The sequence below is a fragment of the Harpia harpyja genome, chromosome 11 (assembly GCF_026419915.1).
Source record: "Harpia harpyja isolate bHarHar1 chromosome 11, bHarHar1 primary haplotype, whole genome shotgun sequence".
NCBI classification, from domain to species: domain Eukaryota; kingdom Metazoa; phylum Chordata; class Aves; order Accipitriformes; family Accipitridae; genus Harpia; species Harpia harpyja.
The window spans coordinates 3719505-3747355 of NC_068950.1; the positions used below are offsets into that span (position 1 = coordinate 3719505).

A 27851-nucleotide genomic window follows, 5' to 3' on the forward strand; every position below is an offset into this window, starting at 1 on the left:
GTAATTCTGATTCAGCGCCTTATACTGTCCCCCCAGATTTGTCTGGCTCCGCTTTACATGGCAGCATGCTTCTTTCTCCACTTAAATCTGTAATTTCCCTCATCTTTTTTTTTTTTTTTCCCCCAGTTTGGAGGTCTCTTGATCTGCATTACAATGTTGCCTTGAGGGTGGGATTCTACAAGTCATCTGAAATCAAAGATTTTACTCAAATCTTGTGTCCATTATGAGCACTGTAAAATTTTTTCCTTTTTCTCTGGGAGCATGGTTTTATCACTTTCTATAGCAAATACCAGTAATAACCAGCTTGTTTTTCATCACCTAATCTTCTACTAAGCATATTTCATGCCCCAATTTAGGGATTTGATTAATTTTGACATTAATTAATTAGCAGACCTTGATAGAAAATCGATGGTGTGACCCTCAGTGTTGTCCATTTTGCTGTACTTGCTTTTACCCAGAGGCAAAATTCTCATTTGAATCTTTTCTGTTTAGCAGCTGCATTCTTGGAGACCTTGACTTGCAGCAGAGTTTCAGGTGGCATCTCTGTGTACTTGTGTTGGTTTCAGACGCTGCCTGTTTCTGATGATGAATGATGGTCTCTTTTGAGTCTGTGGTTAATGTCAAGACTATGCTGGTGCTTAGAAGCAAGGTGAATGCACGTGCACCGGAATACAGTCTTGAGAGAGGGGACAGAGAGCCAGATCTCTCCATCTGGTCTTTCAGAGACCAGCAAATCTCTGTCAACAGCCCATCTTGTGGTACTGGGATGGTACTGGAGCGGCATGTCCCAGCACAGTCTGTTAGGCCAGCAAGCTGCACAGATGTGCGTGGGTCAGGCACAGCTTCAACCTGCTCCGCTGAACTGCCCTAACCATGTACTGCCTTTTCAGCTCTTAGGTCAGCATCTGGCTTCAGATTCAGGTCCCCTTTTGCTTAACTGGAAGGTCCTCCTGGCCTGTTTGCTCTTGGTCCATGCTCACCCACTCTTTTGGTCCTTCTCTTTCTCTTTCTCTTTCTCTTTCTCCTCTTTCTCTTTCTCTCTTCCCTTCCTCTTCCCTTCCCTCTTCCTCTCAGGCATTCCTAAGAATGGAGTTTGGCTCCGGGGTGCACAGGTACTCTATAGGCAGGACAGCGTGGCCTCTGTCCCACCCATTGAACACCGAACTCCACTATGTCACTTCCCTAGAAAGGGAGAGCTGTTCTCTGCACCGTGGAAATTCTAAGTAGGGTCAGAAAATTGGCATTTTCCGGCAGGTCCTGGGCAGAAGTTAGACGCTACATGGCTTTAACCGTGTGAAACACTGTGGGTCTGATGGGGAATGCCAGAACTGGGGATGGAAGGTCTGCAAGGGGATGCTGTGGGACCCACGGGGACACCAAGGGGCAAGGGACTGGATTGCTGTCCTTGCAGGTGCAGGCTGGGTTCAGTCCACGGTGGGGGAGCATGGTCCCGGGTACCCTATATCCCTGTTCTATACATCAGTGCATCACATACGACATCTGCTTAAGGAAGAGGTGTTTGACTTCCTACTCACACCCTCCTGAAGGCAAACCAGGGGCTTATGGAGGGGGGAGAGGGTCATACTCCAGAAACATGGCAGAAAACTGGGCAAGGAGGGAGCAGAAACAGGGATGAGGGAACTTTCTGGAGCCTGGGAAGCTTGCGTGGAGGCGGCAGCAGGCCAGGCCAACGCGGGGAGGTAGCAGGCTGGGTAGGCAGAGATTTTTTTCTGTGTTCGGTTTGTCTTTCACAATATTATAAATTCAGGTCCTGTCTGGACCCGGAGACTGTCTGGAGGCCAGAGGGCACTGCGGCTGCCAGCAGACGTGAGGGGAAGGAGGGGCAAGATGGATCCTCCATGGCGAGCCAGGAGCAGAGGAGGGCTCTGGCAGGGCAGACGAAACCCAACCTGGTGCCCTACTACGTGCTCACCCTTAACGCAAGAAGGGGCTGCCTTGGGAGGGCAAAATCCCCGGGGAAGGGGGTTGGTAGTGAGGGATATATGGGGCAACCGGAGGGCTCGAGGCTGCGCAGAGAAATGTTGGCCATGCCAGTCTTGGAGCGTCTTGTGTATGTTGGGGGGAGCGGAGAAGCAGGAGGACCCCTGGTCTTTCTGCAGACCACGTCTCTCCTGGGTCTGCTGCTGCCAGTCCCCAGCTGAAGTCTGCCCAGCTCAGGCCATCTTGGCGGGAACTGTCTGCCTCACTAATTTAATGAGCCCCTAGCTTAATGCATGGCAAATCCTGACATAAATAAAATAAAACATGTCAAAGTGGAACTTCTTTCCAATTACAATTCATTAGCGAGCTCTGAGCCGCGGGCCTGACCACAATCAATACTTTCAGTTGGGGAAAAAGCAATTCGTATCCCTCCCCGGGGACCTCAGGAGGAGGCAGGTCTACCCCACACAGGCACGGTCGGAGCAGGGCCTGCCTCCACAGTGGGGTCCCGCGTGGGTCCCGTCTGGCTTTGGACCCCTGTGAGGGGTGCAGGGACAAGGACACGGTCCTCCTTCCCTCACCTCACCCCTCCACAGTGCAGGAACCGCTGCTGGGGTCTTGGTGTGACCTGGGTTGGCTGTAGAAGACATGAGCTTCTGGCAGCTTAATGGGGACCTGCCTGGGCTCCCCACGTACCCTCTTTTTGTAGGACCTGTTATACGACTGAGGAGCTGGTGTCAAGCACTGCCCACCCAGAAGTCTGTCATCCCCTGTCCACTGCCTTCCTGGAGAGCTCTCGGAAGGCTTTTGGCCATTCTCCATCACCATGGCCACTGGGTGAGGAGGACCCAGTGGCCTGAACTTTTCTGAGTGGGGCCATTGTGTGCCGTGGCTGTGACGTGGACCTCTCTGCTACCTGGGTTCTTTGGAGGCTTTGGAGATCAGAGATGGGGCCAGAGGGCCCAACGCTGCTCTGGCCAGGAGCTACTTTTTGCCAACAAGTGGGGAAGTGTCTCCTTCTTGGAAAGCTCCAGTCTGTGGAGCACAGCGTGCCAAGGTGGGCTTGCGGACGTGTAATTGCTGCCTGTGCGTCGGCGAGCACTGTCCCTGCAGACCAAGAGCCATTGCAGCCTGTGGTGGCCTGGCTGCCCTCGGGCTGTGCTGGATCCAACCGAGGGCATCGTGCCAGTGTCCTGGCTGTCCCCTGGGATTCACTGGCTGGGGAGCTGGGGTGTTCCTTGTCTGCTCCTGTCTGTCCTGCCTACAGACTCTACAAACGCTCCCGTTAAATTCAGGGACAAAGTCCTTGGGAAATGGTGGTATCTCCCGCTAAAGAGGTCTTCAGGTCTGGATTAGATGGCTTTTGGCAACAGACGTCTTGGTCAGTCACGAGATAAGTAGGTACCTGGCCCACAGACTAGGTGACCTGCTTGTCCCTTCTGGCATCAAGCACCATTGCGCCGTCAAGGCGTAGGGGTGGTTCTGAGAGCCTGAGGGCAAACGGGATAGGTTGTCATCTCAGACCTTCCCAGGTCTGTTATCTCCAGGATCTTAGGGCTTTGCCCCGCTGATCCTGTTGTGTTTGAGTTGAGACAGTCTAGTTGCAGACCAAACACTTCTCATTGAAGATTTTGTTCAGCCTTTTCCAAGTTTTATGCTTGATTTTGATGAAATATGATGATCGGGATAGCTCTTGGACAGTCCCCAGTGACTCCCTCGGTGCACTTTGGTCCTCTGTTCCTCCACCAAATGGCATACATTAGGGATGCAGCCCGTGCTGTCAGATGAAATTGTCCTCCCTGGGCTTTCTGGCACAGGGTTGTTTCTTTCCAGCATACAAAATGTCCACTGCCAAATTACAGCTACAAGGAAAGTGCTGTGCCAAGACCAATGCATCAACCTTGTTTAAGAACAGTTCATTAGGGGTGGAAGTTTTTTTTGAATGAGGTGTATTTCATCTCAGGAACGTACCTGCCTGGCCCAAGTACAGGTCCATGGAACAGAGGTGTTCTGTGCTGTCTCTCAAGATGCTCATCTCATCTGCCAAAGCCTCTGAGATGGGTTCATTTTTGCGTTGAATGACTCCAGAATGATTCTTCTCCTTTATTAGATCAGCCCAAAGTGCTGCAAGTTCTCCCTGGGTGCTACTGAAAAGAACAGCAAATGGTAGGTTTAGCCAAGCTTGTTGGAGGGATGAGTTACCGAGAAATGTGTGGATTCTTCTGACTGTGATTATACCCCCACATTTAAAAAAAAACAACAAAAAAACAACTTCTTTAAGGCAAATGCTTTAAAAACACCTTCCCCCTGCCAGAAAGCATGGAGAGGAAATACCACTTTGAAAGGTTCTTTCTGAAATGAAGCATTAGCGCGGGGGGAACAACTTGAGGTGGGACAGTGTCTCATTTACACGTGGCTGAGCTCCGTGAGTGCAGGGAGACGGTTCCCAGTGCATGAGGGGGTTCTGAAGGCGCACGTGTTAAACGTGCAGGCTTTTAAATTGCGGAGTCACCGCTGTGACTCCTGCATGGCATCAGCAGAGAGCCGGTAGCACAACCGAGACATGGAACATCATTAAAAAAATAGCCACACTCCAATTGTCAGCTCTGAATTATGATCTGGGCAGCAGCTGCAGATGCCATCAGCAATTTACTTTCCAGAGGGAAAGTGCTCAGCGCTTCCAAACATCACATCCACGTTAAAGTGTCTAGAGGCAGATGCCCAAAATCAAAAGCATCCTGACACAGCATGCCTAATCTGAAGCAGGTTAGAGCATGTGCTGAACATGCCGCAGCCCATATCTGTCAGCAACGAGACACAAAAAGCTTGCAGACACCTTTGGGAAAACTCTCAAGGATGTCCCGGGAGCAGAGAGGAGGGCTGGAAGAGGTTTGGAAATCCCGTGGGGAGGCAGGATCCAGCACATCTGCATTACGCCTTAAAAGCCATCAGGCTTTCATGTGATTTTTGTAGTGCTGGTTTTCAAAACAACTCTTAATAGAGAAATGACTATGGATTAATAGACGAATACACTAGTTTTATTTTGTCCTTGATCTAAATCTTGGATTTCCCTGGTAGGCTTTCAACTGAGGTGTTTTTTAAAGCCGCTTTCATTCATTTTCACTCTGCTGCTGCAATACTACTAATTGGTAACTGGAACTATTTGGTGGGATTTACATATATTTTGAAAGAGAAAAAGAATAACATCCAAAAATATCACAATTTTTAAAACGCAAATGCAGCAGAAACTTAATGAAACCATTTTCTTAAAATACACTGAAAATATCCTATGATTTCGAAAGAATCCTTTCTCCCAGAAATGTTTGCTTTTGGAAAGGATGCGATGCTAGATTCAAACATCCTGACAAGCTCTAATTGTAGCAAGGTCTGTAACTACGCAATAACTGCCCAGGCAGGAGCAGCTCTTCAGCACACGCTTAAATTTCCCCGGGAACACGTGCCAAGCGTTTGCGGCAGCGGGTGGTACTCGTATTTCCCTGCCAGGCCCACCTCACTCTCTGTGTGTAGGATGGTTTCTTCTCCAAATGGCTGGCATTTGTTTTTATCCCCATCGGTTGCTGTGTGGGTCTGCACCGAGCATCCAAACTGTGCCCTGACGGAGGATGAGCTCCTGCAGTCTCTATTGACACCATCACGTCTGATTTCCCCGGTAACGTCTTACATCCTCTGACACAATCTCCTGTAACCATAGATACACATAAGCGGTGCACAGCAACACTTTTCCACGTCTTTTTTTTTTTTTTTTCCCCTCTTCGATGCTGTCAGCCTCCTCGGGTATGCGATGACTCGGGCTGTTCCCAGAGCAAGGGCTGAAAATTTTAAGCAAATACAAATGGTGATTTTTTTCTATGCAATGGGGGGGAGCACCCTTTTAAAGCGTATCTTTGCTCTGAGCATCCCACTGCCTGCAAAGCAAAGGTCTCTGTCTCACCCATGGGCACCTCTTCCCGTTTAATGAGAAGCCCATAATGAACTTCTGACCCAGGCTTTGCTTTGACGCATGCAGCCCAGCAGCTTCTCTCCGGGGAAGCCGGTCCTGACAGCCTCAGGGCAGGATGAAAGAGAAGATGGGGTAATATGTGTGGTGGGAGCTTTGCCGTGCTGCACGTGGGGTTTTAGGAGCTGCAGGCAGCTGTCTTCTGTGATTTGAAGGGAAAAATATCACCAGCGTGTCCCAAAGGTTGTGCCAGCAAGAACCTCCCCTCAGCTCTGCACCTGGTCAGTCCCCTAAGAGCTTTGGGGGTTTTTCCAAAAGACAGGGCTCTTCACGATTCTTCCAGTGTTGGGGACAGAGGTTAAGGCTCCCCAGATCCCAGCAGGAATGGTTTCTCTTGGATATATCATGCGCCAAATTATGCTCGCTGGGTAAAACCAGCAGGGACCCGCAGGAGGTGTGAATTTTGTAGCAGCTGTGACTCATCCTGGCCCTTGGCAAGTGGAACGGGGACTGATCTCAAATGGCTCCAGAGCTTGTAGGGAGCAGATGCCAGCCCTCGAGGACACCCGGGAGAGGAGCCACACGGCTCTGGCAGGGTCCTGCCTTTGCTGTTTGCCAGTTATGTCTCATCCCTGCACCTTCTCCTGAAGGTTGTGCAGCCCCTGCAATGCCTGGGAGATGCAAGAGGAACCGGAGGAGGGGAGCGATTTGGTCTGATTTGGTCTGAACACATGAGGGTCACTCCTGCCTGTGACTTCAGTGCCAGCCCCAGCCCCAGGCTGGCGTGGTAACTCCTTTGCAGCGTCGCAGGATTTTATCCTCCGCGGCACAGATGCAACCGTGTTGCTCTGAGATCACCTATTTTCAAAGCAGACCCTGGGACCGCATCGACGTCCTCTGCACCCGGGCAGGGAAGGCGAGGAGCTGGTGCTTTTGCCGGTTCTCAAAGCCACGGGAATGGGAGGGAAGAAGACGTGGCCCGTGCGTCCTCCCAAAACCAAGCGTGCCCGCTCTGTTGAGTGCCCAGAGCATCCCTCGGGGAGTGCCCAGGACCCATCCTGGGGAAGGGACCGACTCCGGGGAGCTGTGATGCATCTGGCAGTGTAAGCCCACACCTCCCTGGGAACTGCCGCTTTACGGAGGGCAAGCAGAGAGAAAGTGGCTCCTCTGTGACAGTCCCCTGCCAGTGCGGTTGTGGCTTCATCCAGGCGCTGCTCTGGGAGGGTTTCAAACCCCTTTCCATCCCAATTCATCTATGGTTCCCCTGAGCTGGGTTGGCCAGACTAGGGGTGACACCCCACAGGTCCAGCACGCAGCGAGTGCTTAATCTGCGCTGCAGGAGCAAAAAGCTTAGAGAAAAAGGACTTTGCAGGAAGGCGTCTGTGCTAACATCAGAAGCGTCACAAAAAGCACTGCACAGGCTATTGCAGTGACCTTCCCTGGGCACACCTCAGGCTCTCAGCACCCAATGCCACAGGGATAACCCTCTGTGGTCCCCAGAGCCAGCATCCCTCCGGGAAAGGAGCCGGTGGGAGGGAGCAGCGTCCACTGCTGTCAGTGGCGAGTCCAGCACTGCTGAGAGCGCTTGGCCGGGTGCTATGTCTGGGGGTCCCACTATGGGGAACATTAGAAGAAACTTGAGAGTGTGTGTGTGGCGGGGGGACAGGCCCACAAACACGGACTGAGCATCAGCAGAAGCTGTGCTAACCCCATCCTGCCCACCAGCAGTAGCCACAGCTTTGAATGCCCCTCTAATACATTTTTTGCTCTGTATATCTGTTCTGTACCATTGCAGAGGAGAAAAGCCCAAAAGTGACACGTTCCGGCCTGAGAAGATGCTGGGACAGAAGACAGGAGTGTGCACAGGAGGCTCGAGAGCTCAAAGCCTCTTTAGGCTGAAACAGAGAAAAGGGGAACATGGTCACCCTCTCTGTCCTCTGCTCCTGGGCTCGCGTGGGAAGCCAGCTCTGGTGCATTGCTCAGGAGAGCAGGAGGGATGGATCCAGCCAGGGGATGGCTGTGGTGCAGTAGCAGCAACTGTGCTTGGCTGCAGGGATGGTCTGAGGGTGTGCTGGTAGCACTTAGCTAGAGAGGACCGGCAGCTCTATCACCGCTCTCCTGTCCCTGCTGTCACCCTGTGCTGGCCCCGCAAGTCCCCTGGAGATGCCCCAGCAGGACAGGGGAGCTCTGCTAATCTTTGACAGCAAAGCATGCTCCCAGCTGCGAGCTGGTGCTAGGCACAAGCAGCAGCAATGCTGTAACTCCCATGCTGGCATTTGACAGGGAATCTTATCCTGACCGAAAAATCCTGTGGGGCCTTAGCCTGGATCCCTCCTGCCTGTCCTAGTAAGTGGTTTACTTCAAGGCTGTGTCCCCTTCCCCAGCATCCCCTTGGCTGTGCCTCCTCCCTTGCCACTCTGCTGCCCAGAAGTGCCACCCACACCCTCCTGCTCTGACCTCTGGCAGCAACATCACCCCCTTTGGTCCCACAAATACTGGGGTACGCCCGGGACGCTCCTCTGTGGCTCCCATGCACCATCCACCTTGCACAGCCACCCCTCCTCATGGCACCCTGCACGTCCCCCAGTGCCACCATCCTCTCCACAGCACCACTCCTTGTGCTCCCCCCCGCACCACTGAAATTCCCCTGCATCCTCCAAGCAGCATCCCCCCCAGCACTGCTCCCTGCTCCACACCCCCCTTGTCCCCACAGCAAGCCCTCAAGTCACCACACTGCCCTGCACCCCTCCTCCTGCGCATCCCCACAGCGCTGCATCCCTGGCACCCCCAAGGCCATGCCTGCCCCCTGCATCCCCACGGACACTCCTCATGGCACTGCCACCCCCCCCGGCCATCCCCCAAAGCACTGCATGTCCCTGCAGCCACCTTACCCCCCGCCACATTTCCACAGCAGCCCCATGGCTCTACTCTGCTGTTTCCCCCCTCTGCCCTGTGCATCCCCAAGGTCCTGCTATAGTACCACACCCACTGCAGCCCCCTGCCACCCTGCATCCCCCCAGCCCCCTGTAGCATCACATTCCCCTGCATCACACCCCCCCCCCCCCCAAATAATAGCACATCCCCTTGCATTCCCCACACCCACTTCTTGCCCAGGGTACCACATACCCCTGCATGTCCCACACCCCCTGCAACCCCCATTGCACCTCATCCCCCTGCATGTCTACACCCCCCCCCCACCCCCTTCACCCCCAGGGTACCACATCCCGCTGCATCCCCCCACACCCCCTCCCTCCATCCCCAGGGTACCAGATCCCCCTGAATCCCCCCACATCCCCAGGGTACCACATCCCCCTGCATCCCCCCACACCCCCTCCATCCCCAGGGTACCACATCCCCCCCACACCCCCTCCATCCCCAGGGTACCAGATTCCCTTGCATCCCCCTCCATCCCCAGGGTACCACATCCCCCTGCATCCCCCCCACACCCCCTCCCTCCATCCCCAGGGTACCACATCCCCCCGCATCCCCGGGGTACCACATCCCCCTGCATCCCCCCCCCGGCACTACATCCTCCACACCTTCCCGCATCCCCACGTTATCCCCCCCCCCCCCCTCCCCTGCATCCCCACGCTCCCACCTCCCCCGCATCCCCGCACGGCCCCCACACCCTCCTGCCTCTTCACAGCCGCTGCATCCCCCCCCCACTCCCGCATCCCTCCCTCTCCCGCATCCACACTCCGCCCCCCCCCTTCCCCAATCCCGGGCCCCACCCCGGCCCCCCCCTCCCTCTCTCCCTCCCTCCCCCCCCCCTTCCGCAGCCCAATCAGGGCGGGTTGGACGAATTCAAACCCCGGCCCCGCAAGCACCGGCGGTGGCTTCGCTCCGTTCCTTCGGCCGGGAACGGGGACAGGAACGGGGCTGATCCGGTCCGGATGGGCTCGGGGAGCTGCGGGGCGGGTGTCGGCCCCCGCCTGCTGCAGGTGAGCCGGGGAAAGGAGGGGGGGGGGATACCGGAGAAGAAAAAGATTGCGGGGGGGGGGCTCCTGGGAAAGTTTGATCGCGGTTTTCACCGGGGCGGCGGCTGAGCGGAGCCCCCGGGGCTGCACCGGGCACCGCCCGGCAGCGGCTCCGCAGGGGCGGTGGATGGGGGGGGAGAAAGAAAAGGGGGGGGAGAGCTGCTCCCAGTGCTGGTTGCCCCCCCACCCCGGCCCCGCTCCGGTGTGGGGGCACCCTGTGGAGAAGTGGGGGGGGGGGGGGGGGCTGGAAGGTGGGGTGTCCCTAGGGTGGATGTGGTCCTGGGAGTCTGTGGCAGCCTGGGGGGGGAAGGAAGGGGGGATTTTGGCAGGAATATTGCTGCTAGATGAGAAAATCGGGATGGGCGTTCTGGGGAGGAAGAAGTGGAAAACAGGGAATTTCTGCAGCTGCTGCAAAACTGCTGATTTTAGAGTTCTTGTAGCAGGAAAGCGATGGGGCGTCTGCGAAAGACCCCTTGGGCTGAAGGGTCTTGGAGGATGCCCACCCCCCGGGTCTGGAGAACCCGTGTGGATCTGAGAAACTTTTGAATTAAATTGAGCTGATTTCTCCCTTCTGGAGCTGCGGGTCTGTGCGGAAGGAGGGGAGAATTGCACAGAGCCTTGGGACAAAAGAACAAGCCCCAGAGCCAAAGCAGCCCCACGGAAGAGCTGGTGTAATTTAAATCTCAGCCCCCTTGGGAAGAGTTGGAGCTGTGGGAACTCCCCATGCCATGCCGGGAGTGTCGGTGAGCCTTGCCCGTGGCAGAGGGAATTCAGCTCTCCCGAGCCCTGGGAAGACTGGGCTTGCTGGAGACAGTTTTTGGTGCAGAGCCTCACGTTAAACATGAGGATAAAAGCTGTTAGCAGCGGCAGGTGTGGATTTGACAATGGTTAAGGGGCTCCCCAGCACTTGATTCCCATCCTCACCTTCCTGCCGTTCCCAGAGATGTTCTGCTTTCTCTCAGCTATTATTATTTGCCATAAATCAGCCCCAAAGCAGAGGAGGTAAAATCCTTAGGCTGGCAGGGCAGACCTGTTTGCAGTACGTGGGGAAGCATGACTCCGGTCCTCTCTACTTGACCGGTCTCCCTCTGTGCACACTGCAAGTGCCTCGTCACCCCAAGCTCAGGCTGCGATGCTGTAACAAGGCACTCGAGGCCTCCGATCCCTTTGCCCAGTTCAGTATGTGTCAGCTTGGAGCACAGATCTTGAGCTGAACAGAACCACTGCACCCAGTGGGAACTTGTTGTCCCAGTAACGCCCAGTTTGGGGCTAGGCGGGCAAGGCCCCTGCAAGATTTAAAAAAAAAAAAACCAACAAAAATCAATCTGGTGGTGTTTCTCGCTGTTAATATCATTAAGAGTGCGCCGGTCCTTGGGTTTGCAGCTGGGAGGTGGCAGAGTTGCAAACATCCTCCGGTTTTGCTCTGTGGCTGGTTCTGGTGGTACCTTGGTGGGGCTGGTGGTGGGACGGGAGGTGGGGAAGGTTGTGCTGGCAGGTCGACTGGGTGGAAGCAGGTTCTGTCTTCTTGCACCTCTGGTCTTGCCTTTAGCAGCACAAGCCCTAGCCTGTTCCTTGCAGCCAGTAAATGTGCAAATCTTTGGGTGAGGCTATGCTCTTCCCTGAGCTCCAAGGGAATCCCTGGGGAGCTTCTGTGGGACATGTGCTCGGGACTGCTCCCCACGGTCCCGCTTCCAGGAGGGGAAGGGAGAGACCTGGTGTCACCTCTGCAAGCTGTAAGCACATTGCATGGGTAAAATGCTCAACCTGCAGGTCCCCCGGGAAAGGATTTGGCACTGCTCTGGGGATGCACAACCATGCTGTCTGCCTGCCAGCCTGCTCCCCAGGCTGGGAGAGACCGGCTGCTCTCATCAACGTGCCATTCACCTGTTGCAGGTGGCACTGGCTGGGCAACGTAGGCGAGTCCCGCTGCCTTCCTCGCTGTGCTTCTGCCAGAGAAATCTGCTCATTTTTCCCTAGCAGTTGGCCGGCTCTGCTGCACTGTCTGCAGCGCTGCTGGGGCAGCCTTCCCAGTCCTCAGTGGGGATGAAGTGGGCTGCACACTGGTGACCAGCGCTTCCTCGGTGAGGACAGGGCTGGAGCAACGGCAGGCCGTGGGCGGATGCCGGAAAGCCGGAGGGTTATAGCAGCAGACCTGTTTTATCGGCTCTGTGGTTTCTTTATGGAAGCTGACATGGGTGACAGAAGCGGGTGGCATCCTCTGGCTCATGGCTCTGAACTATCTCGTATTGCCAACTGTCAGTAAATCCTGAGCCGATGTGTTTTCTGAACAGCTGCTCCTGGGAAGAAAACACTGTTGGGCTGTCAGGTGCCTGGGAGCTGCTCTGATTTTACTGCAAATATCCTCTACAAAGTAAAATTGATGGATCTGAATCTAATATTCTGAAGGGGAACTTAATGGCCATTAGGCTGTTTCTTTCCAGCTTTGAGTGCAGAGCTGTGCCATTTAACTAAAGGATTAAAGGCATAAAGATAAATGAAGAGGGCTGCCAGATGGGTGGAGGGTGGCAGGGGGCTGGCTGCTCCGGGGCACGGGGCCAGGAGATGGAACGCAAGGACCTAGAGCAGAGTCAGGGGAGGCTGCTGCGAGGTCTGTGGCAGGAGCACTAGTGTAAGGAGGAGCTGCTACCTGCCAGGGCAGAGCTGCGGTGACCCGAAGAATGATCTGTAATGTGGGTCTGAAGTGGCCAAGCCTCCAGGAATCAGCATCCCTGAAGTCCCCGGTCCTGGCTCTGCTCTCAGCAGTGTTCTGCTTGTGGCTCTCAAGCCTGTGGATCCTTTTGGGGACAGGAGTCAGTCCCAGACCTGCTGCCCAGCATTGCCCTGAGGTCCTTTTGATTGCACTGTTGAGACAAGCAGACCAACTCCTTGGGCAGGACTCGGACTCTGCATGTGCCAGGAAAGCCAGCATAAACTCTCTGTCCTGTGCTGTGGCTCCTGAAGCTGCTGTATGGTCTTCTTCCCTGCTTAGCCGATTGCCATTTCACTGCCTTTGAAGTAGAAAGCTTAGCCCAGCTTCAGGCATGTCTTTTGCCTACTCCAATCTGTCCCTGCTTGTTGACATCAGGCCAGTTCTTGTTCGTGCTTCGCCAACTAGAACCGTTGTCCCTATGAGTGTAATCAGGGCTCTCGCCTCCCCTTCTCTTGACAGCATCCTGCGGTCAGGAGCAGACTAGCTCCATCTTCCTCCCCTACCCCTGCGGGCATGCTTTTTCCCCTGCGGATCACTGGCAGCCCTTCCCTGCGCATCTCTGGGCTGCCGACCCTGCTGCAGCAAGTGTCCTGCCGGCAGGGCTGCGGAGCTGAGCTTGCAACAATTTCTCTTCTATTTTATCAGGAGGGGGCAGTGGCCATTCCCGCTGCAGCCTTTGCCACCCAGCGTGGTGCTCGCAGCATCCCTACGGTCGAGAGTGTAATTGTCTGAGTTTGAAGCTGGTGGGGAACCTTTGGTGGTCCTTGGCTGCCTGCTGCTGAGAGCTCAGGTTAGGCAAGAGCAATCCCAACCCAAAATCCCTTTGTGGGCCAGGGGCCAGTCTTGATGGGAGGGCATTTTCCCAGTGTTTCTGGTTGGGCAGTTCAGAGATTTGTGCTAGGTCGTAGAAGTGCTGCAGGGTCTTGTTGGAGACCTGGACGTGGGGGACTCGCAGCCTGTACTGATGTCACGCTTGACTAGTGTGACGGAACCTGCCCACTCACACTCCAGCCATGTGTGATGCCGGCTCCCAGTTATACCTTTGATAATGCTAGTGATGGATTTGCCTTCCCCAAGGTCTGTCTAGAAAACTGCTGGGCACACCTTGGGCATCCCGAGTGGGGAACTTGTCAGACCGTTCTGCACCTGCCCTCCAGCATAGGTTGAAGGTTTCTGTTGTGCGGGGAGGCAGGGTGCTGCTGTGAAGCTGGGACAGAGCTGAGGTGTAGACCTGGAGCCCGGGAAGCTGCCAGGATCCAGCAATACAGATGTAGCCATGGATATTAACGGCCTCTCAAGCCCTTATTTGCCCTTCTCTTCCTATCCTGGCAGGGGTTAGTGCCTACTGGGTCTCTACATGCCAAACACCAAGGCAGAACCTAGTCTGGGGAGGATTTTTGTGCTCTAAAACACTGTATTTGGAAGCACACTTAGCTGCTGCTTGAATTACCCAGTTAATGTAAATGTTTAAGAGCAGAAGGAGTTTGAGCAGACACTGTTGTGCTCACAAGAGAGTGATCACTTGAGTCTATGGAAAGGAACAAACAACTCCTGAGAGCTCCAAAATAGGCAGGACATGATTTACTGACCTTCTCTTCCAGCCTTGTTTGGGCTCCGTTAGCACTAAATGCCTCTGAACGGTGTTAGCAGGCTGTAGAGCAAAAGCAAGCTCTGTTCTCCTCCCACATTCTCGGAGTGTCACAACTCCCATGCATAACATCTGGGAGAAAGGAGGTGCTTTGGGCATGGGATGCTGTTGGTCTGGCAGTGTGCTAGCTCTGTCGTTGATCTGTTTGTCCGGTCTTGCTTTCCAACAGAAGGTGCAATGAGTTTGAAGGTGCAGCTTCACCTGCTTTTCTACACCTCTGGGTGGGATCTGAGGGTAAAGTGCGTCTGGTCTGGGTCTTCAGAGCTGGGGGTCAGAGGACTCTCCTTCGCCTTTGGGTATGATGGGCTTTTTGAGGAACTTGGCCATGTCCAGACCTGCAGGAACACTCCTGTCCCTTGCTGTAGGGGCTCTGAACGTGCAAGGTGACAAGGCAATGTGTATGCTTGACACAGCTCTGGACGTGGTGCCATCAGGATGCTGACCTTGTTCTGGGAGTCCCTTCAGCCCCACTTCTGCCCAGAAGTGCAGGGAGCCATGGGGCAGCGCTGCTCACAGCTGCTGCCGTCCAAGGCTATTGGGAAGGAATTCCATGATGGTCATCTTCAGAGTCCTCTTAACAAATGCCACGGGCTGGAGCAGCCTGCCTGATGCCCAGGCTTGTGCTGTGGTGCTGCAGTGGGGACAGGCACAGGGGTATCAAGGACACTTTGAAACAGAAGGTGGTAAAGTGCTGGTGGGGCCCCAGATTTGGGGCAGCACATGCTCTCCTGCCCTTCTCTGAAGCAGTGTGGCCTTTGAAAGCAAGGAGCTGGGGATGCTCAGCCCCACTCCTGAACAGGGCCATGGATACCACACTGGCAGGACCCCCATAATTTTGGCTCCACAGTGTCCAGGAGGTGAAGTGAGGTCCAGGTCTCGACTTGCCCCTCTTCTGCCTGCTCAGCCCCATCTGCTGACGGTGCCGTCCCAAAGCATCACTGGTCAGTTGGCACTGGGGCACTGGTTGAGGGGTACAGGGATGATGCTGGCCATGGGAATGTATTCCTAGCAGTTGTTTCTCTCCACAGCACAGATCAGGGTTGGAGCTGTGGCTTGATGGCTTTGGAGGAACAGGGCAGCAGCGTGGGACCAGAAGTCCGTGGTGGTGGGAGTCTGTCCTGCCTGCAGGACAGTGGGAGGTGTTGCCCACACGCTCACAGGGGCTGGCGTCCGCCACGCGTGTCTGCACGCCTCAGTGCCGATTTTGCAAGGGAGAAGGGTGTGAGCAACAGGACCTGGATCTCCCCATCTGGCCTCCAGTATGGAGATGCTGGAGATGCCAGCACTCCTGTCGTGCTCATCCTGGGAGTGGGCTGTGCTGATCTCATCTTCAGGCTCTTCAGTGAGATTCTGGAGCAGCCTCCAGACAGAGCGCTGCTTGGGGAAGAACAAGCTGGTTTTAGGCTAGAGTGTGGAGTTCCCAGGAGGGATTACAGGGTATGGTGGCTGGTGGCCAGCAGCCCCTTCCAGGGCCAAATTCTGAACTCCTGACCTGGAGAGTGGCTCGCTCTGGGATAGGGCTAGATCACTGGGATAGTGTTACCACAGCACCTGCATCTCACCATGCGCCTTGTCTCCGTGGGCATTTCATGTGTCTTGGCTGACACATGGCAGCAGTAGCCCTTGGCCAGCTGGACCAGGTACCCCAGATATGGGCTTGTGAGCTGTGCCCACCTCCTGGGGAATGGACAAGCTCTGCCAGCATCACATGGATGTCAACCACTCCCTGTCATGAAGTGCTTTATAATGTCTGGCTCCACACAGCTGGAGCCCTTTTCCTGGAGGAGCTCTTTCTCCTGTTTTGTGGGGAATGAGCTAAGACAGCGGGAATTCGGACACGAGGACAGTCAGAGCTGTCACCCCTGGGCTGCCCATGCCAGATTGTGGTGCCTTCTTAACTGTGATGTTAGGAACTCTGCCTGGGGACACTGGCGGCCAGTTTTGTGGTCGGGGGGACAGCCACCTGCACCCCTGGGACATATGGGGTCAGGCTCTGTGTGTGGCTGTCTCTGAGGAAGGGCAAGGTAAATAACAGGCAGAGAAGCTCTCCTCATCTACCTCCATCGGGTTGGCCGTAGCACTCTGCAAGCGCAGCCCGTGCTTTGAGCGAGACAGGATCCTGTCCCCCCAGGGGCATCTGCAGGTTGCCTTTCTCCAGCACCGATGGTTGAAGTTGGCACCAGCTCTGAGCAGTGCCAGGACCTGCTGTGGCCCATGCTGAATCTCTGTCTGGGAAGGGTGCTGTCAGGCCTGATCCTGAGAGTGCGTGAGTTGGTAGAGCTCCACTGGCTTCAGGGGAGCTGGGTGGATTGATGGAGGAAAGATGCTCCTGACGGCTGGATCTGCTGGGATGGGCAGAGAGACCCCCCGCATGGGATGAGAGAGGGTGCGGGTACTGAGAGAGATGGGGGTTAAAATATAGCCAGTGCCAGGGATCAAACGTCATGAGTTCAGGTCCCAAAATCCTGGGATGGCCTTAAAAAATCCTTTTGCCTACAGAAGCAATCCAAGAGGGTTTACTGCCTGAGGCTTCTGGGATCGTGCTTTTCTCACCCAGCTGTGAAACACTCCCTTTTGTAATGATAGCTGATATTCTTAGTACCAGGAGCCAGGATGGATACTAAAGCATCAGCTCTATAGTCCTGGGAGCTGTCAGAAGCAGCAGGCTGACTGCTGTGTGTGGCAGATGCATGGGTAAGGCAGCCCTCTCCTCCCACTTTACAATCCTGCAATTACCGTGAAGGGATGAATGTTGCCTCAGCTTCTCCTTGCAGTTGCTCTGGTTTCTTGTGCTGCTGGAGTTGAGGGGGATCCGAGTGACTTCTTGTACCTCTGAGAGCAAAGGTTCTCTTACATCCTCTGCAACATCTACTGAAGGTTCACCTGCATCCTATGCTTCATATAGGATCTTCCCAGACTAGTCTGGGCTCAGCAGCGGGCTCGGAGCTCCCTGTGGGAGCTGCTCCACTGCACAGCATGGGGAGGCATCCCTTGGCATGACTTTGCATGGCCAGGCTCTCCTCCAGGCAACTACTTTTTGCTGTGCTGAGCCTTTTCATGTCCCACGAGGAACCATATTTCCTCCCCAGGTGTGTCCTTTCTCTTCAGCAGATGTTGCTGCTTCCCTGGGAAGGCAGGAGGGATGGGGGTGGGTGCAGGGAGTGAAGCCACAGAAGTGAACATATCTCTCAGGGGATCCATGAAGACACAGGGCTTAATGCTGTAACAGATCTTGAGCAGCCTTATTTCCCTCTTCTGTAGGTCCTGTGGGACCTGCTTGCTTGATTTTTCTTTTTTTTTTTCCTCCCAAGATCTGCAGTGATGGCAGCTTTGGTTTGTTAACTCAGACTAAGTGCCTCTATTTCACCTCCAAGCTTCTGGGTCCCCTGCAAACAGCAGTTACCTCACAGGCTGTTTCTCCAAGAAAGGAGATTGGAGATGTTTCTCCCCACAAGTTATATCACTCACAGTCCTCATCTCCGTGCTGACTGCCTCCAAAACAAGCATCGTCCCTGTTCACGTGTCACGGGGGTGTGTGGCTGGACAATGCTGCTTCTTGCGGCAATGACCGCTTGTGCCCATCATGCGGTCCTCCTACCCCAGCAGCAACAGCAAACCAGACCTGCCACTGCAGCCTGCACAATCATCTGGCAAGGTGGCTCTGAAAGCATCTCTAAGTGCCGATGCTCCGAGCATATAAATTCTTCAATGCATTAAATAAAATAAAGAAATAAATCCAAGGGGATAATAAACCAGAAAGTGATAGGCCAAGAACAGCAACAATAAATGGATAAACACTCAGCCTTCGGGGAGAAGCAGAGCCATTCATTACTCTTCAGCGCACATCTGAGCAGAGGCACGCCGGGTGCATGGGCAGATACACTTACCCATAAAGATGTACGTATGTATTTGTGGCAGTGCGTATCTGTGTGGTCGCACGCTGCCTCTGCAGCGTGTGCGGAGGTGGCTTTGCCATCCCTCGTTGTTGTCCAAATTTTCACTGTGGCACTGAGCTCCTGGGTGACCCAGCTCAGGGGGATGCGGGATGAAGGCTCTGCATGTGGGGAGTGAGGTCTTGGTGTGGTGCCAGCTCTGGCAACGCTCATGGAGTTAAGGTGGAAAATCACTGTGAAGCCCACAGTGCTCTGCCTCGGAGGAGAGATTTTACCCGTCTTGCTGTATCTCTCCCTTTCTAGCAGCCTGGTTTGTACCTCGCAACTCTGGTTCACGTTCATGCTCCTGCCTGCGTATGCCACGGGGTGGACACAGAACGACCCTTGCTGCTGCAAACCCGCGATCTCAGCATTGCTTGGGGCTGTGAGTGCCCAGCAGCACCCTGTTTCTAGCCCCTGCCAACAGGAATGGTCTCAGACAGCTCTGCCCATGGAGCTGGTGGGCACCTGGGAGGGATGGAGAGCTTGCATGGGTCAGCCAGGGCCAAAGGCTGCAGGTTCTCGGTGTTTTCTACCAAGCGTGGAGGTGACAGAGTTGTTGGCACAGTTGCTTGAGGTACCAGGAGATGTCCTCGCTGATGCTTGGGTAAGGGGGGGCCACGGACCCATCTCCCACCTCCTGGCAGGGACTGTAGGAAGATACTGAGGCAAGATGTAAGGGCACAAGCTTCAGGCTGGGGTAAACCTGCCAGCAAGTTGTTCTGGATCTTGCAGGATTGCAGGTTCTTAAGGCCAGATGGGGCTGCCCCAAAGAGCCATTTTCTTTTGCTGTGGTACATTGGTTTTTATTATTTGTGTTGCCGTGGCGTTTAGAGGCTTAGCTGCAGCACAGGGTCCTGCTGGAGAAAGCGTAGGATGCAGGCACAGAGGAGGGAGTCCACCCTGGAGAGCTGGTCACCTAGAAGCACGGGGAGACCTACAGGCCACCATGGCAGGAGTGCAGAGACCAAGTGACAGGAAAACCATCACCTGCAGCCCCCACCAGCCCCAGCACTCAGCCTCCTCTCTGCCCTGTCCTCATCACCTTGTTCGTTTGTCCTGGCCTCTTCCCACCACACCACCATCTCTCCTGGCGTTAGGTCGCACCTTCTGCATTCGTCGCCTCTACCTTTGCTCCTGCTGCTTGCGTGTAACCAGCTCCAGCTCTGCTTGCCCCAGAGACCTCCTGGGGCTCGGCCGGTCTGCTTCCACCCCTTCTCAATGCTTGGGGCTCCTCCACAGAGCCCAGTCCCTAAGCGTGGCGGGCAGCTGGACCTGGGGGCCAGCCCCATAGAGCTGCATTGCGTGGGAAATGCTCCTCAGCTTGGGAGATACCAGTTAATGCAGAGATGAGTTCGCAGGACCCTTTGTTGGCGCAGATGGTCTGCATTGCAGATTTGGGAGTTTGTCTTTAATTGTATCAGGCATGTGTGCTAACGAAGGGATTAAGGCCTGGAAGGGTGAGCAATGCAGGCCAACTTTTCCTTGCCTGTTTCAAGGTCTTGCGTTTTATAATATTCTCCATCTCTCCTCTCCTTTCCCTCCCTCGTTCCTCTTGTCCTCTGCCTGGAGCAGCCTCCTGGTTTCCCCCGCACTGCAATCCAGTGATGCCGATCCACATGCTGGATATGCCCCGCTTGCCCCACACCTCCTTCCCTGCCAGCTGGCCAAGCCTTGCCCATTGACAGAGGACCACGGGGACACTTGGCATGAATCTGGGCACTGTGTCACTGAGGTGACAGGGGAGAAGCAGGGTACCACCTTGCTGTGGCTGTACAGTGGGTCAGAGCAAGGATGATCCACATATAGACAAATATCAGTTAGAGGAATAATGTGTCCAAAAGGGTAAAGCAGGGAGGATGGAGGCTGCTTGGGTCATCCTGCGTTATCTCCCTTGCTTCTAACCTGACTGTATTGAAAGCCATGCCCCGTGGCTCCTGCCATTTGCTGTGTGAGCCAGACCTTGTTGTTGTGGAAGAGGTAAGGACTCTCTTGTAGGGCAGCACTGAAGGAAGGGAGATGTCTGGACATAATAAGGTTCACAGCCAAATGCAATATAATGCTCATTGATCCCTGCTGTAGAGTGCAGAGCAGGGTCACCACATCACTGCCCACCTCTGGTTCTGCAGCCTGGTAAAGATTAACTTGGAGCAGTGACTGAGCTTCGGTTGGGAGTCACATTCCCATCTGTCCTGGGACTGCTCTGAAAGAATGTGGTGCAATATTTAACTCCTGCTTGGGTAGACCCAAATCTCTTTGTATGCTTCTAACTTTGGCCAGCGATAAGATAGGTGTTCCCTTCTCCCTTGTTTCTCCGTGGTGTATTGGCAGCTTGGAGCACTTCTCCAGCAAAGATCAGGGTGTACTCCAGGACTGGACACGTTCCTGGGAGGGAGAGAAGCGGTCAGTGATGCTCTGTCTCCTGTAGGGAGCAAGGGCTGCTGCGAAGGAGGCTCTCTGACAGCCTGCTATCTGCTGCAGAGAGCCATGGAGCAGGGAGCTGTGCTCATTGCCCAGCCACAAGATCTTCTTCATTCCAGGTCAGGAGCATATGGGATGCAACCAAGACTTGGGGGAACTGTCAGCTCTTCCAGTAAACCCACTAGCGAGGTGGATGGTGACTGAGAGCTGCTGCCGCGGGTACAGTTACACCAGCAGACCTATCTTTGCTTGATGGGGTCGGTGTAAATGATGGTGGCGACTCAGGAGCTGGGGGGGGACGGACAGGTGGATCAGTAACACTCCCTGGGCGAGCAGAGCTCAGCTGTTCACAAGGGAGAGAACCTCATCCCCATCAGCCAAGGGAACACTTGTCCTTCCCTGGAGGTGCCAGAGTTTGGGGTACAGACCGTGAGTCTCTGGGTTGTGATTCTCTTTTCCAGTAAGAGCAGTCTCGCCAGAGGACTCGGATCAGCCACCCTTCCTGGTGTGCCCACATGCTTCCAGGAATGAGCGTGAGGATGCATTTCTCAGCTCGTACATGGCGGGGAAGCAAATCAAGAAGCGATGACAAGCGCTTGGCATTGAGATGGCACAAAGTGTCCTGGCACAAGGGGCCTCGTGCAATTAGCAAGGGGAGTACAGGCAGGACCAGCACTGCCCTGTGGGCTTAGATATCTGGCACTGTGCCGGAGCCTAGCTCAGCAGCAACCGAACTAGCTGTGGCCCAAAGCAGGCGGGTGGATGGGACACAGGTCTCTGCTGAGGATGGCCCTTCTTCAGCAGGGCTGATCTTTGTAGCTGCAGACAGGCAGTCCTGTCTCTCCTGTCTGTCCCTGCCTGTTGTTCCTGCTCTGCACACACAGAATAAGGCTGGCACAGTGGATGTGGGAAGGGAGAAGCGTTTCAGCGGTGGGCTGAAAGGATTTGGGGTCTCTGTTGCCTGAGGCTCAAGTTTTGGGGATGCTCCTTCCCTCCCACCGCACCTCGTGCCCTGCTTCCCAGGCTCAGAGATACAGGTTTGACCCTTCAGGAACATGGGACTGATCCTGAATTTCCCCTCCTCAGTGGGAAACGGCAGCAGTCACGGGACTCAGAATAAAAAGCAGCACGACCTGCAGCAAAGCTCTCCGACAGTGAAGGTTGAACTTTGGGAAAGGGCTCCAGGTGGTGAGTCCCACATGGAAGGAAACATCAGACAGGAGCTAAGTGTCTTTGGCTGCTCTGCGACACGTGTTAGCTCCCGGGCAGGGCGCCCGATGCGATTCGGGTGAGCCTGGGCTCCTGATGTGGACAGCCTGTATCTGTGGGGGTCTGGTAGGCAGCCTGACATGGGGGGTCCCTGACGTGTGACCCAGGTGAGAGAGGGCTTCAGCGATCCCTGTGCTAAGCTTGCAGGGGTAACATTGCTGCTCTGGTCCCCCAAGCCAGTGTCCCCAGCCCTGAGAGAAGGGCAGTGTAGTCTTGTTTCCCCCTGATTTTACATGCTGAAGTCCAGAGCTGCAGAGTCCAGCTGTGAGAGCAGCAGTGGGATGCAGAACTGTTGTCTGTGGCAGCTGGGTGAGATATTCCCCGTGTCAATACTTCTGGGTATCGACCTGGGGAAGGGCTGGGTCCTTTCTGAAACCCTGGGTTTTGCAGTGAAGACCCTGCTTGGCTGAGCTCTCTTATCATTACTGACCTTGAGGGAGGCAGGAGGGCTCTGGCTGGGGTAATGCCGGTTCTGTGAGCGGTGGGCTCAGGAATTGTGCAGGATCTTGTGCACCAACCAACAAGTACCTGCAGATTAAAATGTCTTGACAGTGCTCCTACCAGGTCTAGGGCAGGGGGAAGTGACTCAGTTGTAAGGCTGCCTTTGGCAATAGTAACAGGACAGCTGAATCTGTAGGAGCTAGCAAACTCTTCCCAGTCTGAAGGTGATCTTTTGGTGCCTCTAGAAGATCCCCAGGGTTCATTAGCACCAAAATATCTGCCAACAGCAGATGAATATAGCAGGCAGCATCAAACATCAGGGCTATCTTTTGTACTGCTGAGTAAGTTCCCAGTAGGGATTGGAAAGCCTTGCCCTGTGCTGGGTGGATAGCTGAGCTGGCTCTAACCAGGGGTTTACAAAAGCAAGGTCCTGGGCCTCCACGAGCACTAAAAATCCATCAGCTGAGGCAGGAGGGTTTAGCCTGCCTGTCCTGTTTGTGTCACTCATGCCACCATTCCAGCACAGATGCATCCTTGGCCATGGTGTCATACACCGGAGAAGTCATGGGCAGCTTTGGCTACGGCCTGGGGTAAGGAGATGATGATGGGTCAGAGGGATCTGCTTGAGCCCTTGCTGTGATCCAGGGCAGTGCTGTGTCTGTAGCGGGTTCACGGCTGCCCTAGTTCCGTACATCATCCGTACAGCTGGTTTCTCATGTTATTTATCAGCTGTGTCCACCCCCCAGCACATCCTTGGAGCAGGCTCTGGATCTGGTTAGGCTCAAGAGGCTCAACAACCTCAGGGCAGCCACCTTGATCCACACAGTAGCTCCCAGTTCCTTTGCCTGCATGGCTAGTTTGCTGCTTGTTGAAATATAGGTTGGGCTACGGGAGTGCTTCACATGCTGGGAACTGTGGCAGATGCTGGGAAAGGTGGCAGAAGTGAGATTTGATTAGCACCTTCCCTAAGGGAAGCAGAAATGGGATACCCTGGCTTCCTGCAGCTCTGTGTCTCTCGCTGCTGATGGTAGATAACATTACTTTGAGTTAGTAGCAATCTGCTCCAGTCACAAGAACAGCATCGATTTACACGAGCTGGAGACCTGGCCCTGAAATCGATCTGCATTTTTATCAGCTCATCTCAGCTGACTGGAGATGTTTTGACGCTGTGGAGGAGGAGCTCTCTTCTGGGATTGCTGTTGTTGGTTGCCTCAGCTCCTCAGGTCTTCTGCTTGGCCCCGCAATGTCATCCACCTGCCTGCAAAAATCTGGAGGGATGTTCTCCAAGTTAAAACCCTCCCAGGGCACTGCAGTTTGGCTGGGCAGCCCCCACACCCAGCCTTGCAGGCTATTAACAGTTGTGGTGCTTTGTGGAAGAGGTAGACCAATTCCAGCAAGGTTTTGCCTTTGCTTTTCTCCCTCCTTCTCCTGCTTCTGTTTGCCTCTGAACTGTATGGGTGGAGGGGATAAATTCCAGAGCATTCAACTGTCAAAGGCAGGGTGTTTCCTCTTTTTTTCCTGTGAAGCTTCTTAATCAGAGCAATTAGCCCATGTTGGCGTTTGAAAACTTCATTCTCCCTTTGGATTTATTATTGTATGGGGACGCTGGGTTGGAAAGCACTTGTCAGTGCCGTGGCAGAAGAAACTCTTAATATAATGTTTTATCAATTTACCTCTTTGCAGGGCTCTGGCTATGCAGTTTGTCTGCTGTGCCCCCTCCAGACCCGCTCTTTCCTGGCTGCTCTTTTCTTCTCTCCTCACTACCTTCTGAGTTTGGCAGGAGCCACTTGGAACTGAGTTGAAGCCATTACTGTCCCTGTTGGAATAGATGGGATAGTCCTCTCCAGTGGAGAAGGCTGAACAGGTCTGTGAGCCAGCAGCAGGGCTGGACTTCTCCTTTGGAGAGCAGGAGCTTTGTGAATTTAATAGCAGGAGTCCTGGGTTCAACCCTTGGTTGAACCCTTTCCAGTTTGATGGGACACAGTGCCCATACGTGGTTTCACGAGTGTTCCCCTCTGTTCAGCCGTTGCCTGCTTTTACCTCCTGGCTATGCCCTTTCTAACACAGCCCAGGATCCAGGATCTGGATACAGGAGCTGAATTACGGATGAGTTCCCCAGCACTGCTGTGGCAAGCTCCCCAGGTTGGGTTATTCTTGGCCATCTGAAGATGTCAGCAGCGTAAGGTGGGCTGCAGCCATGGATGTCCTGAGCTGTGGATGTTCACCTAATGTAATGGTGGGCTGACCTAAGCCCAGTGTGGGCAGGATGGTAAATTGGGTACGTGCCATTCTGGTGTCTGCTCTTTAGTTGTCAGGAGCCCCAGGAGATGTTTCAGATACTGTGTAGATGCCAGTGGTCGCCAGACCGTGGCTTGGGTGGATGACATGGACTTCTCAGCTATGACACGGTGGAGCTGAGGCGCTGTGGTCCTTAACACAAGGACAGATGTTGAACAGCCCTCACCAGGGCATGTTCCTTTCTCCTCCTGGTGCCAGCTCACAGCAAGTGGGCAGCAACCCTGGGCTAGGATCTTGGCCTGGCTTCTGGAGACTTGGCCTTAGACCCAGAACTGCCTCGTGCAGGCTCTGTGGAGCTGTGGGTGTTATAACAAAAAGCAGAGTAAGGTGGGACAGCAGAGTTAGGAGACAGAGTGGTCTGGGAGACGAGGTCTGAGGAAAGCCAGTCGCAGGACAGAAGAGATTTTGCTTAGTGGATTGAGGACAAAGAAAGGGTCTGCCCACCATCTTCAATGGGCAGGGGTATAACTGGCAATGGCAGGCAAAGGCTGGTGCTGGTAGAAGATCAAGCGTCACAACCTTGCTATGAACACCTTCTAGCTGGAAACCAGCCCATCCAAACAGCAGGTTTTGGAACAGTCTCGGTGAACAGAGGCTGAGCTGGGTTTGACAAAGGATGATCCATTTCTGGAACCTTCGATCGCACCAGGCCAAACTGGCTGGCTCCTGGGTCCCTTCCAGTCCCAGGTTCCTTGTCGCTGAGCAAAGGAGTTACAAAAACTCCCCAGGAGCTTGCTCTGTCACAGCCCTTGTTTTTGCTGTTACCTCAGGCTGAGCTAAGGGACAAGAAGGCACAGTCCTTGCTAGGAAAAGCATCCTGTGCAATTCCTCCTTGTTCCTTCTCCTGCCAGCAGACGGGAAGCCCAGAGCAGCAAAAGGGGATGGTTTCATGTGCTGCCATTGCTGGAATGGATAAACAGAGCAGCTTTGGGTAAAGCTTGAGCTATCTTGCCAAAACGGCGTGAATTATTCAAGTCCTCAAGGAGATGTTTGCTGATTTGGAAACACGTGCTGGTGCACTCTGCTGAGGGGTACTACCTGAGGGGGACAATGCATTAATTTAAGCCTGTGTCTGTTAATGTTATCTATTTTCCTCTGAAACTGGAGCTGCGGTCGAACACACTGCCCAGCAAGCGCTGGGGTTTGGTGGTGATGCTACTATCTGAGCAGGAGGCTTGTCAAGAAATGATCCAATTTCAGCCCAAAAGCAGACACTGCCGTGCTCCAGCTCTTCCCCTCTGACGGACCTCAGCAGGAATTGTCTGTCCTGCACAGTGCGGTGCCATCCAGCCCTGTCTGGCTGCATCCCAGGCAAAGCAAAGTCAGCCATCCTTCCACCAAGCAGGCTCAGTGCTGTTTGGGATGGGATGCTCCTCTTGCAATTGTTATCTTCTTCTTGGGTTGTCCCACATTCCACCAGACCTGAGAAATATGCTCCGCACCTAATCTGGGGAGCCATGGAGAAGGGTGGAAGCGGGAAGCCTTGGCAGAGTTTTTCCTGGGTGGCCTGGTTCCCTGCCTGAGATGCATCCCTCTGCCATCTTTCTGCAGAGCCCTGGGTGTTCCCAACGTTGCTCCCACCCTGCCAGAGAAAACAGCAGGACTCGAGAGAGTTAAGAAGGACCAGGAGGGCTGACAGAACAAGCTGAATTTGATTAGCAAAGAAAGGGAGTGAACTCTTCCCAACACATAAAGCTGTTATAAAGTGATCAATTGTTCTTTGTGTCTGCTGGGACAAGATGAGAAGCGATCAGTTTAATTTGGAGCTAATGAGATTTAGGTTAGATATGAGTGAGATGCAGATTGGCAAGGAGGAAGTTCTGGGAGAATCCCCTTCAGCTGCATTTTAACAAAGCAAGTGACTGTTCTGAGCATCCCTGGACTTATTTCAGTGCTGGGGGCAGGTGGGTTTTGGAGATCCTTATGCTTTTATGAGTCCAAGATGTTCCTTGTTTAAAACCTTCCTGAACATAGCTCTAGGGTAGCTTGTTGTGATTTTGTTGATGCCAGCTGCACACACGGTACTGTGCAGACCCACAGGGATGGCAAGGGAGCTGGGCAGGCTGGGGTGGGCAATCCAGCTCTTCCATGTTTAGAGCCAGCCTGGATTGTTCTTCTGGGGAATTCAGCTCCATCATCCACAGAAATACCCAGGCACCGCTATGCATGCTGTTGCACATGGATGGTGGCAGGCAGGATAGCAACCCAGACAAAGAAATAATTTAAAATCACTTAATTGCAGCAATGGATTTCTCTGGAGTAGCGTATTTGCCCACTTGCTAAATAATTCATAGGAGAGCCTGGTAATTAAATGCTAAAGACCTGATTTGCTTAGCATTGTTTGTACTTATATTACTATTTAAATGCAAGAAATTAGCAAGTCATTTAATTGCTAATGAAAAATAATAGTTACTTACCATCTTATAAGAATTAGTCAGCATTTCTGTGTATTGTTTGCACAGAGCATAAACACTCATACTCTTTTTTAAGGCAGTTATCTTGTAAACTTACCCCTGTGTTTGTGCTGATGGAAGGCATGTACCCCATCTTCTCTTAATGGCTATTAAAAACACGAGGAAAAATGCAAATTAAAAAAAACTAAGCAGCACAGGCTGCCTGTGGAGAATGCCTGGCTTTGTTCCCCATCTTCCTCTTTCATTGCCCTGCAGAAAGTCCCCTGGACACCAGCCCCTGCTGCACCGCTGCTTACAAGCTCTCTCGCTGCATATGGCCTTGAGTGGTGTGTAACGCACAGCACTGGGATGAAGGTCCTGGAGACAGAGCAGTCCCGAGCATCCAAGAAGTTGTCTTCAAGTTGGGAGTGACAAATAGGCTAAAAAAAGCATTTTCTAATCCCTGAGCTTGTTGGGAAAGGCCCTAGAGGAGGCAATGCTAGGATGCTCTATATTGTGCAGAGGCGTTAAGAGGGTGAGTTAGATGTAAGACCCAGGGACTGGAGGGCCGTGTCTTATGGAAGACTCTCAGAAAGGAAAAAAACCCCAGGGGTGCTGGATCAGATGAGGGATTTGGGTGCAGATCAGTGGTGCATTGGTCTGGGCTGTCCAAGGAGTAAAAGTCTGTGTAGGCATACTGGAGCGTGCGTGTACTCGTCGGGGCTGTGTGGGAAGGAGAGGATGTATGTGTATGTATGTGGAGGTGGGGTATGTACTGCATGCATATGGAGGCTGTGTGTACGTGTGGTGTATGCAGCGAGCGCTGGGAGTGTGTGTGTGTGTGTATCGGGGGGTGTTTGGAG

At 53.9% G+C, this 27851-nt stretch overlaps 1 protein-coding gene across 2 annotated transcripts in view; it reads left to right on the forward strand.

The window, feature by feature from the left end:
• The first annotated feature begins 9678 nt into the window (after window positions 1-9678).
• Window positions 9679-27851, forward strand: part of CTXN1 (cortexin 1) — a 43319-nt gene continuing 25146 nt past the window's right edge. For both annotated transcript variants that reach the window (XM_052802302.1, XM_052802301.1), the window contains exon 1: window positions 9679-9840. The gene's annotated coding sequence lies outside the window, so the exon portion shown is untranslated. The remainder of the gene's footprint in view (window positions 9841-27851) is intronic.